The following is a 16,147-nucleotide window of genomic DNA, read 5'->3' as shown; positions in this document are numbered from 1 at the left end:
ACCTGGAGGCTTACGAAAAGGGTTCTACTCAAATTGAGGACGACGCAACGAGCTATGGAAAGAAGAGTGATAGGTGTAACGTTAAGGGATATGAAAAGAGCAGATTGGGTGAGGGAACAAACGCGAGTTAATGACATCTTAGTTGAAATCAAGAAAAAGAAATGGGCATGGGCAGGACATGTAATGAGGAGGGAAGATAACCGATGATCATTAAGGGTTACGGACTGGATCCCAAGGGAAGGGAAGCGTAGCAGGGGGCGGCAGAAAGTTAGGTGGGCGGATGAGATTAAGAAGTTTGCAGGCATGGCGTGGCCACAATTAGTACATGATCGGGGTTGTTGGAGAAGTATGGGAGAGGCTTTTGCCCTGCAGTGGGCGTAACGAGGCTGATGATGATGATGATGATGACGACGACGACGACGACGACGACGACGACGACGATGATGATGATGATGATGATGATGATGATGATGGCGTACGGCTGGCGTCGTGCAGGCTTGTACACAAGCTCTGCCGCGTCCCTTCGTTGGGCTCCCTGGTGGGCGGTCGGCGCTGTTGCCGAATTTTTATATATTTCCATGGAAACTTCTTTTCCAAACTTCCTGATCGCCCTCCGAAACGAGGGCGCACCGAAGATGTATTTCAGTTTTTCGGACACCAAATCCAGAATTTCCCCCGGTTCCATGTTATTCACTCTGAAAAGCCAAACAAAGCAGTGCGAAACATTTCACCATTCCTTGTCTCAAAGTCCTTAACTGACGTTTTTGGACCAGGTTACAAGGTGTCCAGGATGGCAAGCGGTGACCTCCTCTTGGAGCTCCGCGACCAGAAGCAATATGAGAAACTACACAAACTAGTGTCATTCGGGGAGACCCACATAACAGTAACTCCACACCGTACAATGAACACCACCCGCGGTGTTGTGTCCGATGATGATCTGCTTGAGCTGACTGAAGCGGAACTCCTTGAGGGCTTCAGTGAGCAAAATGTTATCAATGTTAGAAGAATAAAGATCAGGCGAGATGGTAAAGAGATTCAGACGAAGCACCTAATAATCACCTTTGGTTCAAGTGTCCTGCCCGAGTCAATCAAGGCCGGGTACATCAAGCTCCGCGTTAGGCCGTACGGGCCCAACCCACTCCGTTGTTTCAAATGCCAGCGCTTTGGCCACAGCTCGCAGAGCTGCCGAGGCCACCAAACTTGTGCTAAATGTAGTGCCCACGAACACACATCTGAAGCTTGTGAGAATGCTCTCCACAGTGTAAACTGTGATGGGGAGCACGCCGCGTACTCGCGGTCGTGCCCATCCTGGAAAAAAGAAAAGGAAATTGTAACAGTCAAAGTAAAGGAAAATATAAGTTTCAAGGAGGCACGCAGGCGGGTATCGTACCTGCCCAAGAAAACCTTTGCCGATGTGGCGCGTCAGGGGGCAGCGTCACAACGGCCTCCCGCGGCTGTCCGACCCACAAGCAGTGAGTCGGCAGCTACGCCATCTGCCCCCGCGGCGGTTGCAGTTAGCGCTGCTCCGCCAACCCAGCAGACGGGGCCATCAACCCCGAACCTCCGAGGCCCCTTCCAGCGCTGGCAACGGCCAGCGCAGCCAAATCCCTCAGGGAGCGCCATCGACCTCCGGGCTGGTGGGCGCAGGGGTCTTGCCTTCCGGGGCAGGACTCTCTCGGAAAACCTCTCGCTCGCAAGAGCGCTTGTCCGGCGTCTCACAGGAGGCAATGGACACTACACCTGTCCTCAAGGCGCACCAAACGCCTAAGGAGCGCCGAGACTCGCTCGAACGCTTCAAAAAGGGCAGAACCCCTGTTACAGGGCCTCGAAAGGGCTCTGTAATCTAAGGCATCCTTTCCGTTTCCGTAAACACAGCACCAATTTTCTTTAAATATGGATACACAAATCATCCAATGGAATGTCAGAGGTCTTCTCAGGAATCTTGATGATGTGCAAGAGATTATACACAAACACAACCCAAAAGTGCTGTGTCTACAGGAAACACACCTAAAATCACAACAGACAAACTTTCTCCGACAACATGTTACTTTCCGCAAAGATCGCGATGATGTGATCGTATCATCGGGAGGTGTTGCAGTTGTAATCCAAAAGAGCATAGCATGTCAGCATTTACAGCTAGGAAGCAGTGGCCGTTCGAGTTGTTTTGCTAAACAAACTTATCACTATTTGCTCGATTTATATACCCCCACACTACAAACTAAGCAAACATGAATTTCTGTCCTTCATAGATGAATTGCCCGAACCTTATGTTGTACTTGGGGATTTCAATGCGCACAACTGCCTGTGGGGCGACTCTCGTATAGATGCGCGAGGTCGTGTTGTTGAACAGTTCCTTTTTTCTTCTAGTGCATGCCTGCTGAATGAGAAGGCACCCACATATTATTCTCTTGCCAACAGAACATTTTCTTCAATTGACCTCAGCCTAGTTTCCCCGTGTATACTGCCTGAACTCGAATGGGAAGTTATGAACAATCCTTACGGGAGCGACCACTTCCCCATACTGATAAGAACATCTAAAGAAAACCAATATCCTCCACAAGCTCCTAGGTGGAAGATAGACACAGCCGACTGGCAGAAATTTCGAACTCTCTCTAGCATCTCATGGACTGACATGTCTTCTTTAGAAATTGATGCTGCTGTGGATTATCTTACAGCATTCATAATAGATACCGCATCAAAATGCATATCCGAAGTAAGCGGTTTGGCATGCAAACCACGTGTACCGTGGTGGAACAGCGAATGTCGGACCGCCCGTAAGAATCAGAACAAGGCGTGGGGGTTGCTGCGCGCTTCTCCCACCGCTGAGACTCTTGTCAACTTTAAAAAAATAAAGTCCCTAGGCAGGCGAACCTGCCGATAGGCCAGAAGAGAAAGTTGGCACAAGTTTTTATTGAGTATTAACTCGTTTAGAGATGAGGCCCAAGCCTGGAACAGGATTAATAGGATTAGAGGGCGCCAAACATATTCACTCCCTCTGGTAAACACACAGGGCGATACACTCCAAGACCAGGCAGACTCACTTGGGGAGTATTTTGAGAGCGTGTCAAGTCCAGCAAATTATTCACAATCCTTCCTGAAATATAAACAAACAGAGGAACGTAAGCCATTAACAAGAAAATGTCGAGAAAATGAGCCTTACAACCGTCCTTTTAGTATTGCCGAATTGAGAGCTGCCCTGAGCGCATGCAAGAGCTCCGCACCAGGATCTGATAGAATCATGTATGAAATGCTCAAAAACTTACACAATGACACGCAAGTTACACTACTCACACTTTTCAACACCATATGGGATGTAGGGTACCTTCCAACCGCATGGAAGGAAGCCATTGTGGTCCCTGTTTTGAAACAAGGCAAAGACCCTTCCTCAGTGGCAAGTTACCGCCCGATAGCCCTCACAAGTTGCATTTGTAAGGTGTTTGAAAAAATGATAAATCGGCGACTCATTCATTTCCTTGAACAGAGCAAAATACTTGATCCTTATCAGTGCGGCTTCCGAGAAGGGCGCTGCACAACCGACCATCTTGTACGTATTGAAGGACATATTCGTGACGCGTTTGTACACAAACAGTTTTTCTTATCGATATTCCTCGATATGGAGAAGGCGTACGATACGACCTGGCGCTACGGAATCTTGAGAGATTTGTCAGAAATGGGCATTCATGGTAATATGCTAAACGTAATAAAAAGCTACTTGTCCAATCGTACCTTCCGGATGAAAGTAAGCAATGTGCTGTCACGTCCTTTTATACAAGAAACCGGTGTACCCCAGGGTGGCGTGCTCAGTTGCACACTTTTTATTGTTAAGATGACAACACTTCGTGTTTCCTTACCACCGGCCATTTTATATTCCGTCTATGTGGACGACATTCAAATAGGTTTCAAATCCTGTAACCTCGCAGTGTGCGAGAGACCGGTACAGCATGGTTTGAACAAGGTGTCAGGGTGGGCAGAGAAAAATGGATTCAAAATCAATCCTCAAAAGAGTTCTTGAGTTCTGTTTTCAATAAAGAGAGGCCTGGTTCCGGATCCCTGCTTAGAAATGTGTGGACAACAGATACCTGTAAACAAAGAGCACAAATTTCTAGGCGTTATACTCGACTATAGACTCACTTTCGTCCCACACATTAAACATCTCAAAGAAAAGTGTCTAAAAACAACGAACATAATGAAACTTCTATCCCAGACTACGTGGGGTAGTGACAGGAAGTGCCTAATGAATCTCTATGAGAGCCTCATCCGGTCACGATTAGATTATGGTGCCATGGTATATAACTCTGCCTCCCCAAGCGCGCTAAAGATGCTAGACCCTGTTCACCATCTGGGTATCCGTTTAACCACAGGAGCTTTCAGAACGAGTCCCGTACAAAGTTTATATGCAGAATCGAATGAGTGGTCACTTCATGTCCAGAGAACATACATCAGCCAAACATATTTTTTGAAAGTCCACTCTAATCCTGAACATCCCTGTTTTAACACCATTAATGGCATGACATATGCTACACTGTTTCGTAATCGTCCTTCCGTAAGACAGCCTTTCTCGCTGCGTGTGAGGGAGCTTAGTCATGAAATGGATGTTCCACTCCTCGAACTTCGCCTAATGCATCCAGCCAAGCTGCTACCTCCTTGGGAGTGGCAGTTGATACAATGCGATACATCTTTCATGGAAGTTACAAAAAACGCTCCAGAGATTGAAATCCAAATGCATTTCCGGGAACTCCAGCACAAACACTCCTGCACGGAGTTCTACACAGACGCATCGAAGTCACATGAGGGGGGTCCTATGCAGCCGTCGGGCCATCCTTCTCGGAAACCGATGTACTGCATGCGGAAACTAGTATCTTTACGGCTGAGGCCTACGCACTATTGTCGGCTGTGAAGCATATCAGGAAATCAAAACTCCAGAAAGCAGTCATATATACGGATTCCCTTAGTGTTGTGAAGGCCTTGATGGCATTCTCTAACCACAAAAATCCGGTAATTAACGAACTCTATTCTGCTCTGTGTAAAGCGTATATAGATAATCAGCATGTCATCATATGCTGGGTACCAGGTCATAGGGGCATCGAAGGTAACGTTCTGGCGGACCAGATGGCCACGTCAGTTGCATCACATTCTGCTAATCCCACCGCTGCAGTTCCTGTCACAGACCTGAAGCCCCTCTTACGGAGGAAACTGCGGAAGCAGTGGCAACGCCTATGGGACGCGCAAACAAATAATAAGCTCCACGTGATAAAGCCACAGTTAGGATTCTGGCCTTCCGTAACAAAATCACGCCGGACAGATGTCCTATTCTGTCGTCTAAGAATAGGACACACATTTGGCACACATAACTTTTTACTCACCGGAAACGAGCCTCCAACCTGTGGTAGATGCGGGGAGAGGCTGACCGTCCTCCACGTCCTTCTGGAGTGTCGCAAAGCCGAATCTGAAAGAAAGAAATATTTTCCCTTAGCATACCGCCTGCACATCCCCCTTCATCCAGTAATGTTACTCGGCCCAGAACCGCTGTTTGACTCCAGCGCAGTCCTGGGCTTCCTGAAAGATGTTGTATTACATGCTATTAGCCCCACACACTCGTAGCGTCTCCTCTGTTTAGAGGATGCCGCTGTGATAGCTGTTTCATATAGCACATGCATCTAGGCCCTTGTGTTTCAAGGGCTCTGGCGAGGCAGTGGTGCTCCAGGTAATTTCACCATCTAATATATTTTCTGTATTGCATCACTCTTTCACGATGGATTTTATTACACATAGAACACGTCATCTGTCATCGACATAATCTTATTACAGATAGATTTTACGCACTCTAGAGCGACTATTTTTAAGGCCCCTATACATCCACTTTACATTAACCCCATAGAACTCATAACTACATTGCGAACTTATCAACACTGCCTTGGCGCTCTTTGGCCACACTTGGCCCTTGCGCCAATAAACACTACATATCATCATCATCATGATTCCGTAATGCATCCATGACTGCTGAGGTTTCGACAGAATCAAACGCTTTCTCGTAATCAATTAAAGCTATGTATAAGGGTTGGTTATATTCCGCACATTTCTCTATCACCTGATTGATAGTGTGAATATGATCTATTGTTGAGTAGCCTTTACCGAATCCTGCCTGGTACTTTGCTTGACAGAAGTCTAAGGTGTTCCTGATTATATTTGCGATTACCTTAGTAAATAGTTTGTAGGCAACGGACAGTAAGCTGATCGGTCTATAATTTTTCAAGTCTTTGGCGTCCCCTTTCTTATGGATTAGGATTATGTTAGCGTTCTTCCAAGATTCCGGTACGCTCGAGATCATGAGGCATTGCGTGTACAGGGTGGCCAGTTTCTGTAATGTCTAAAAAGGCCACATCTAACGGTCTGCATTCTACTTTTGATATTTCAATACACTTAGTAACAGCAAATAAGTTATCATCTAAAAGCCCACCGATTCTGAAGACATCCTGAAGTTCTCTAAAATGCCATTATTCTCTGCCCATGCTTGAAGCTTGAATTTAATTGCCTCCATTGCTAGCCTGTATATTACCGATGTAATGGTCAGCGGTCTATACGAGTGAATTCTTTCTCCCCCTTACCTTTATAAATTAAGTTCATTTTGCTTTGTCGCCAACTGTCTAAAATTCATCTATCATGTAAGGTTTTTTCCACTGCTTTCACCAGAGCTTCCTTACTTCTTGGTCCTAGTTCATTAATCAGCCTAATGGGAACCCTGCCTAGCACTGCGGCTGTGTGGTTAGGAATTTTCTCTTCGGCTTTCTTCCAGTTGAAATTTGTCAGCACCAGCTCCTTTTCCACCTGGGTCTCTTTCATGCTCTTTTTTTCTTCAAATACAACCTCGTCATTGCCTTCGAAATATACGGCTGTCATTTTTCGAATGTAATTTATTGCTACTTCTCCGTCCAGTCTGTTTCCATCTTCGTCTAGGATATGTTGTTGTATTGTTATTGACTTCCCGCCTAATAATTTTATGTAATTCCAAAATATTCTAGGTGCGGCCTTCTTTTCCTCACGTATTTCTGACAACCAACGTTCACTTTCACCTTTTAATTTTGCTTGCACCAGTATTTGAACCATAGACATTTTCTCGCGGTATATTTCTCGTTTACTGGGAAAGATTGGATGGATGGATGGATGGATGGATGGATGGATGGATGGATGGATGGATGGATGGATGGATGGATGGATGGACGGACGGACGGACGGACGGACGGACGGACGGACGGATGGATGTATGGATGGATGGATGGATGGATGGATGGATGGATGGATGGATGGATGGATGGATGGATGGATGGAACGAGACGTTCATTTGAGGGATCGCCAGTCATTGGTGCGCAGGCGCGAGTAAGAGCGGGCGCAAGACAAAATGTGAGGGCTTTTGCTCCCTGAATATATGACTCTGCCTAGGCACAATGGAGGAGGTTTCTTAGCACGCGCTGCATGCGTTTATCCCCTAGACGTGCCGGCATTGCGGAGTGCGGTCGAGTTAGGACCTACCATGTAACGCTCAAACCGCCCATGGCCGCACGCCGCACCACACGCAGGCGGTTCATGAAAAACGAGCGGTCGTCGTGATCGGTCACAAAATTGCATTTACGCTGAAATCGCATGATGCAGTTCGGTTCGCATGCGCCCTCTGGTTGTCCAAATAGGTAACCAGCTACTGGCAACATGCATCAGAGCGTTGACAAGTCTCGTGTGCTGGCGACCAGCAAAATTTCGCACCGTGCCAGGATTTTGTTATTACGTTCGCTCTCTTATTCGTTATTTCTTTATTAGTGAGCTCGAGCGGTTCGCATGCGCCGGCATCCGCACTTAGATTTGGGGACGCGACGTCTGGTGAAAGCCAGCAAACATTCGGCAGTGCGCAGAGCAACACTGTTCGAAATCGGCGACTATCGCCAACAGCAGACGACAGTGGCATATTTTTGTCGATGTAGATTGAAGCTTCCGCATCATGGTGAAAACGCGACTCTTGCACTGTCACATTCTGTGCTGCAGGTGTGGCGTTCACGTGGTGACCCCCCTTTGGAACACTGTGCAGTCGTCTTACCTGTGCCGCTTTTTTTATTTGTTTATTGCTACCGCATAATGTTGCGACAACATGCGTTACTATGGGCTCAGTTGTGTATGGCGCGATTGCGCACGTTTTGTGTTTTGTAGCTGTGCTAGCGAAAGCTTATGTTTGGACAAGCGACGCACCGCCTCTCCTTGGCTGGACAAAGCACCAGCGTGGAAGAAGGGCGAAATGACCCCATCCCGAGTCGAGTTCTGAGAATTCTTCGTCGTCGCCCTCAGCGTCTCGGCTACCGGACAAGGACCGAGGGTTTGCCCCCTCGAACACATGCAGCTCTCGCCTGCGTCTTTTGTAGAAAATAAACGTAGTCTGTTTTCTGCCACCAACCGATGCGCACTCCTTTCACGGATGGGGCCAGATTCCCTACGTAACACTGGCGATGAGGCATGAGTTGCGAAGCGGATAAGTTTTCGAAGTTAAAGCCGTGGTTACAGGACGAATGCACGGCACTGTCGAGCCTTTCTTGGGCAAACCATAGGAATCGTGGATCCAGCGCCTCGACTTTTACTTACTTCGTGGCGAGCGACGTCAGCGACGAAGCGAAGAAGTGGGCACTTCTCGGGCAGCACTTCGACACCAGGACATCCGAGCTTTACAGCCGGTACGAGTTTCAAAGACCCGGCCAACGGCCAGACGAGTCCATCAGCAGCAACGCTGCGGCCCTCGGAACCTTGACAGCCGACTGCAAATTCAGAGCGCTGCCTGCGGCTACAATATCGGCGACGTCACCTGACACCCAAACGACCGCTTCAGCAGCGATCCAAACTATGCCGCCCCAAGATGTGATGCTCCGGGACAGGTTCGTCCGCAGCGTGTGCGACGAACATCTTCCACAGAGACTGTTCGCAGAAAAAGCCTTACATTTCAATGCCCTGTGGACTTAGCCTTGTCAGGGGAAAGTGCTTCAAGGCATCAGCGAGATATCAAGGGAGTGGCACCCTGGGGGAAATTAACAGGACGTCGCAAATCCAGCCAGAAGGCAAGCGTACGTCAGCACGACATTGCTATCAATGCAACGGCTTGCATGACCCTGAAACGTGCCAATTCAAGACAGCCGAGTGCCGTTTCTGCTCCAAGGAAGGTCAGATCAAGCGTGCCTACATCTCAAAGAAAAAGAAAAACACGGAACCACGCTCCGACAACTAGCAGCTACGGGTACACAGCGCCAACCCACCACCATCATCATCATCATCATCATCATCATCATCATCATCATCCTAGTTACGCCCACTGCAGGGCAAAGGCCTCTCCCATACTTCTCCAACTACCCCGGTCATGTACTAATTGTGGCCATGTTGTCCCAGCAAACATCTTTAATTTCATCCGCCCACCTAACTTTCTGCCGCCCCCTGCTACGCTTCCCTTCCCTTGGAATCCAGTCCGTAACCCTTAATGACCATCGGTTATCTTCCCTCCTCATTACATGTCCTGCCCATGCCCATTTCTTTTTCTTGATTTCAACTAAGATGTCATTAACTCGCGTTTACTTCCTCACCCAATCCGTTCTCGTCTTATCCCCCTTAACGTTACACCCATTATTCTTCTTTCTATAGCCCATTGCGTCGTCCTCAATTTAAGTAGAACCCTTTTTGTAAGCCTCCAGGTTTCTGCCATGTACTTGACTACTGGTAAGACACAGCTGTTATACACTTTTCTCTTTAGGGATAATGGCAATCTGTTGTTCATGATTTGAGAATGCCTGCCAAACGCACCCCAGCCCATTCTTATTCTTCTGGTTATTTCAGTCTCATGATCCGGATCCGTGGTCACTACCTGCCCTAAGTAGATGTATTCCCTTACCACTTCCAGTGCTTCGCTACCTATCGTAAACTGCTGTTCTCTTCCGAGACTGTTAAACTGCAAATTAATTTTCAGACCCACCCTTCTGCTTTGCCTCTCCAGGTCAGTGAGCATGCATTGCAATTGGTCTCCTGAGTTACTAAGCAAGGCAATATCATCAGCGAATCGCAAGTTGCTAAGGTATTCTCCATCAACTTTTATCCCCAATTCTTCCCACTCCAGGCCTCTGAATACCTCCTGTAAACATGCTGTGAATAGCATTGGAGATATCGTATCTCCCTGTCTGACGCCTTTCTTTATAGGGATTTTGTTACTTTCTTTGTGGAGGACTACGGTGGCTGTGGAGCCGCTATAGATATCTTCCAGTATTTTTACATATGGCTCATCTACACCCTGATTCCGTAATGCCTCCATGACTGCTGAGGTTTCGACTGAATCAAACGCTTTCTCGTAATCAATGAAAGCTATATATAAGGATTGGTTATATTCTGCACATTTCTCTATCACTTGATTGACAGTGTGAATATGGTCTATTGTTGAGTAGCCTTTACGGAATCCTGCCTGGTCCTTTGGTTGACAGAAGTCTAAGGTGTTCCTGATTCTATTTGCGATTACCTTAGTAAATACTTTGTAGGTAACGGACAGTAAGCTGATCGGTCTATAATTTTTCAAGTCTTTGGCGTCCCCTTTCTTATGGATTAGTATTATGTTAGCGTTCTTCCAAGATTCCGGTACGCTCGAGGTTATGAGGCATTGCGTATACAGGGTGGCCAGTTTCTCTAGAACAATCTGACCACCATCCTTCAACAAATCTGCTATTACCTGATCCTCCCCAGCTGCCTTCCCCCTTTGCATAGCTCCTAAGGCTTTCTTTACTTCTTCTGGCGTTACCTGTGGGATTTCGAATTCCTCTAGGCTATTCTCTCTTCCATTATCGTCGTGGGTACCACTGGTACTGTATAAATCTCTATAGAACTCCTCAGCCACTTGAACTATCTCATCCATATTGGTAACGATATTGCCGGCTTTGTCTCTTAACGCACACGTCTGATTCTTGCCTATTCCTAGTTTCTTCTTCACTGTTTTTAGGCTTCCTCCGTTCCTGAGAGCCTGTTCAATTCTATCCATATTATAGTTTCTGATGTCCGCTGTCTTACGCTTGTTGATTAACTTAGAAAGTTCTGCCAGTTATATTCTAGCTGTAGGGTTAGAGGCTTTCATACATTGGCGTTTCTTGATCAGATCTTTCGTCTCCTGCGATAGCTTACTGGTTTCCTGTATAACGGCGTTACCACCGACTTCTATTGCGCACTCCTTAATGATGTCCATGAGATTGTCGTGCATTGCTGCAACACTAAGGTCCTCTTCCTGAGTTAAAGCCGTGTACCTGTTCTGTAGCTTGATCCGGAATTCCTCTAGTTTCCCTCTTACCGCTAACTCATTGATTGGCTTCTTGTGTACCAGTTTCTTCCGTTCCCTCCTCAAGTCTAGGCTAATTCGAGTTCTTACAATTCTATGGTCACTGCAGCGTACCTTGCCGAGCACGTCTACATCTTGTATGATGCCAGGGTTCGCGCAGAGTATGAAGTCGATTTCATTTCTAGTCTCCCCATTCGGGCTCCTCCACGTCCACTTTCGACTAACCCGCTTGCGGAAAAAGGTGTTCATTATCCGCATATTATTCTGTTCTGCAAACTCTACTAATAATTCTCCTCTGCTATTCCTAGAGCCTATGCCATATTCCCCCACTGACTTGTCTCCAGCCTGCTTCTTGCCTACCCTGGCATTGAAGTCGCCCATCAGTATAGTGTATTTTGTTTTGACTTTACCCATCGCCGATTCCACGTCTTCATAAAAGCTTTCGACTTCCTGGTCATCATGACTGCATGTAGGGGCATAGACTTGTACCACCTTCAATTTGTACCTCTTATTAAGCTTCACAACAAGACCTGCCACCCTCTCGTTAATGCTATAGAATTCCTGTATGTTACCAGCTATTTCCTTATTAATCAGGAATCCGACTCCTAGTTCTCGTCTCTCTGCTAAGCCCCGGTAACACAGTACATGCCCGCTTTTTAGCACTGTATATGCTTCTTTTGTCCTCCTAACCTCACTGAGCCCTATTATATCCCATTTACTACCCTCTAATTCCTCCAATAACACTGCTAGACTCGCCTCGCTAGATAGCGTTCTAACGTTAAACGTTGCCAGGTTCAGATTCCAATGGCGGCCTGTCCGGAGCCAGGTATTCTTAGCACCCTCTGCAGCGTCACAGATCTGACCGCCGCCGTGGTCAGTTGCTTCGCGGCTGCTGGGGACTGAGGGCCGGGGTTTGATTGTTGTATTCATAGAGGAGGTTGTGGCCCAGTACTGCACCAGGGTGGCCAATCCTGCTCTGGTGAGAGAGTGCGTTACCGGTTCTGGTCACCGGGATCAGGCCGCACTTCAGGCCTGTTTGTGCAATTTTCTCAACACACGTTTTTTTTTGTATTTTCCGGTGGAGAATTGCGCTGCACCGGGATTTGAATCACGGTCCTTTTGCACTGGAGACGGATACTCTACCGTCCCCGCAGGAGTTAAATTAAAAATTGGAGAATGGGGTTTTGCGTGACAAAACCACTTTCTGATTATGCACGCCTTAGTGGAGGACTCCGAAAATTTCGACCACCTGGGGTTCTTTAACGTGCACCAAATTCTAAGTACACGGGTGTTTTCGCATTTCGCCCCCATCGAAATGCGGCCGCCGTGGCCGGGGTCCGATCCCGCGACCTCGTGTTCAGCAGTCTAACACCATGACCACTGAGCAACCACGGCGGGTCCCGTAGGAGTTGTACGCCTCATTTAACCTACAGTGGTGCCCAATTTGATCAGTCGAGGTGGGCCAATCTGAGCTCGGTTATACCGCATGGATGGCACTCGGCTAGAGAACCTGGTATTTATGACCTGCACATGTGTGGCCACACATAATTGAGGATTTATAATTTTTTCTTTTGGGAGGGTTTCTGTACAGTGATAAAATGAAGGAAAAGACATTAAAAAAAAGAAAAAAAGGGGGAAAAGAAAAGGAACATAACTTGTGATTTGAACTCGTGATCCTTCAATGTTGCCCGGAAAGGTAGCTCAGTCGGTTGGTTCGTCAAGCCAGCGGTTACTTTCAAGCGCCTTAGCTCCTGCTCCGAGCCTCATACTTATGTGGAAAGGGGCTGGTGTTGTCCGCGACAGTCGATTTTGAGTGGTTGGAAGGCATAATTTCTTGGAAAAATGGCCGCCAGAGGAGCAGCGTGAACTCGAGCGGCTTTAGAGGCTAGGAAAACTGCCTTAAATATTTAGACTTGAGGGGAAGCTTCGTTAACAAACTATAACACGGCAATCAGCACTCGAATATAATTATAACCCTAATAATAATTGTAAATATTCATCTCATCTATAGGATCTAAAGCGCGCGCTGTTTCTTGCCTCTGCGTGTAGTAGTTAAGAGAGCCAGTTTAAGGGCGGAGAAGAGGGAAGGAAAAGAAAGCAAACTTGCAGCGCCGTGGTTTTAAGGCGCAACCGTGGTAGAGAAACGGAAAGGCGATATAAGCATGCGTGGCCATGATACGCACACGACAAACTGCCTTACAATATTTAGACTTGAGGGGAAGCTTCGTTAACAAACTATAACACGGCAATCAGCACTCGAATATAATTATAACCCTAATAATAATTGTAAATATTCATCTCATCTATAGGATCTAAAGCGCGCGCTGTTTCTTGCCTCTGCGTGTAGTAGTTAAGAGAGCCAGTTTAAGGGCAGAGAAGAGGGAAGGAAAAGAAAGCAAACTTGCAGCGCCGTGGTTTTAAGGCGCAACCGTGGTAGAGAAACGGAAAGGCGATATAAGCATGCATGGCCATGATACGCACACGACAAACTGCCTTACAATATTTAGACTTGAGGGGAAGCTTCGTTAACAAACTATAACACGGCAATCAGCACTCGATTACGACGAGAGAAATAATTGAGACGTGGAAAATTCCCTTTAAATAAATCTGGTTTGCGAGACAAATGCTTGTATGTATTGAATCTCTTAAAAGATGAGGGAGGAAATATGCGCTCACCGAGAGGGCATCGTCAGCACGAGACCACCACCAGGCTCCTTACGGGGATGTGGAGAGCTTCGCGGCCGGAACGAAGCCTCCCCTCTCCGCCGGTCAGGCGTGGAAAACCGCCAACCCACCACTGTTAGTAAATCCTGCTGCAAGCTGCACACGGTGAGTGTACGTACACACTGCCCCAAGTTCCTCGTGAACTTGAGAGTGGAGGGAAAGCATATCCAGTTTGAGGTGGACACGGGTACGGCATGCTCCCTGATAAGCGAGGACACGGACTACAGAATGTGGAAGAAAATCACTGCGTGGCTTTCATGTGAGCCACTCAATTTGAGCACATGGTCAGGTAAAGAATTACACGTCCTGGGCTCCACACAAGTTCGTGTGAAGTTGAACTCAAATGACTATCTGCTGCCATTGTTGGTTATGAAGGGCACCGGGTGCAACCTCCTAGGAAGACCGTGATTTTTGGCACTTCACATTCAGATGAAGGGGATCAACTACGTTGGAGAGCCAGCACTAGAAATTACAGAGGTCCTGGGATGACACCAAGATGTCCTTAAGGAAGAAATTGGAAGCTATACAGCCTACAGGTATATTTGTATACAGGTCACTGCAGCACTGCTCGCAGTGAACACCACAAGACGACTATTCAGGGTGGAACGCCTCCCGTTATGAATTTCCGCTGCACCAGCTATCTTTTAGTCCGTGAGGGAGTCAAAGATATCTGGAATTCTAGGGGTAAGTGTTCACCTTGACGACGTCATTGTGAACGGGAATAGTGCAAATGAGCACGCACAGTGTCTGAATTAGGTTCTATTCGAGGCTAACTAAGAAAGGCTTACGCCTCAAGAAGGAAAAATGCAGCTTCGGAATTACGTCATTTGAGTTTCTGGTACATCGAATTGACAGCAATGGTGTTCGCAACACCGAGAAAAAGGTTGAGACTATACTTCAAGCACCCAAACCATCTGACAAGACATCCCTGAGGGCTTTTCTGGGCTTTGTTTCATTTGATGACTGCTTTTTGAAGAACGGAGCGATGGTTGTGGTGGAATTGTATAGGCTCCTAGAGAAAAACACGCCATGGAAGTGGAAGAGAAAGCATCAAGCCAATTTTGAGCCGCTTAAGGAGATGATCCGTGCATATACAGTGTTCGCTGACTACGACGAGACGAAGCCTCTTCTTTTGTCCGTTGACGCATCGCCGTACGGCGTTGTTTCCATTCTCGCTCGGGAAGATGCTATTTGCCGAGAGGCGTCCATTGCATTCGGTTCATGAACACAAATAAGTGCCGAAAAGAGCTACTTCCAGCTCAACAAAGAAAGTGTAGCAGTAATTTACGGCATCAGTCATCTTCATAAGTACATAGCTGGCCGGCATGTGACCATAATAACAGATTTCCAGGCATTGATTGGAATCGTGAGTGAAACAAAGCAAGTACCCCGGGTCTTTTCATCAAGGATGACGCGGTGGTGCCTTAAACTAGCAACGTACGATTACAAGTTGCTGTACTGGCCTGGCCTATTGCACCAAAATGCGGAAACTCTAAGCTGACTTTCACTACCGGCACAAGTTGATGAGCCTTATCCCCCGGGAGACGTGCTCATGTTAGCTACCATGCCCAGCTTCGAGCTTTCACAGCGTCAACTAGCACGAATGATCCATAAATACTTCGTTTTGCGCAAAACAACTGATACAAGAAAAGGCGACAGGACAAGACGCTACCACGACAGGACAAGCCCGCCAACACATTGTGCTGAAGTAGCACGAATGACTCGAGAGGAGTCAGTTTTGTCGCAAGTGCTGGAGGCTGTCTCAAACGGTGACGTTCATAAACTGCCAAAAGAACAGTTTTCATCGGGCAGGAAACTCGAGGCTTAGCTTTCAGCGCAGGAAGGGCGCCTTGTTAGAGGCTCCCGGATGGTAACTCCAACAAAGGCAGGAAATTACCTTCTTAAACTCTCACCTGCGAACCACCACATAATTGTGGCTATGAAGGCATGCACACGAAGGTACTTTTGGTGGCCAGGCATTGACGCAGATATCAAACGGCTCGCTAGAAACTGTGAAACTTGTTGTCAACACCAAAGGGCACCAGTGCCCAAATGGGAATGCACAAGAACGCCTTGGGACATAGTTCACGCAGACTT

This window comes from Dermacentor variabilis, chromosome 7 (assembly GCF_050947875.1).
Source record: "Dermacentor variabilis isolate Ectoservices chromosome 7, ASM5094787v1, whole genome shotgun sequence".
In the NCBI taxonomy this organism is placed as follows: Eukaryota; Metazoa; Arthropoda; class Arachnida; order Ixodida; family Ixodidae; genus Dermacentor; species Dermacentor variabilis.
This window is presented reverse-complemented; position numbering follows the sequence as displayed.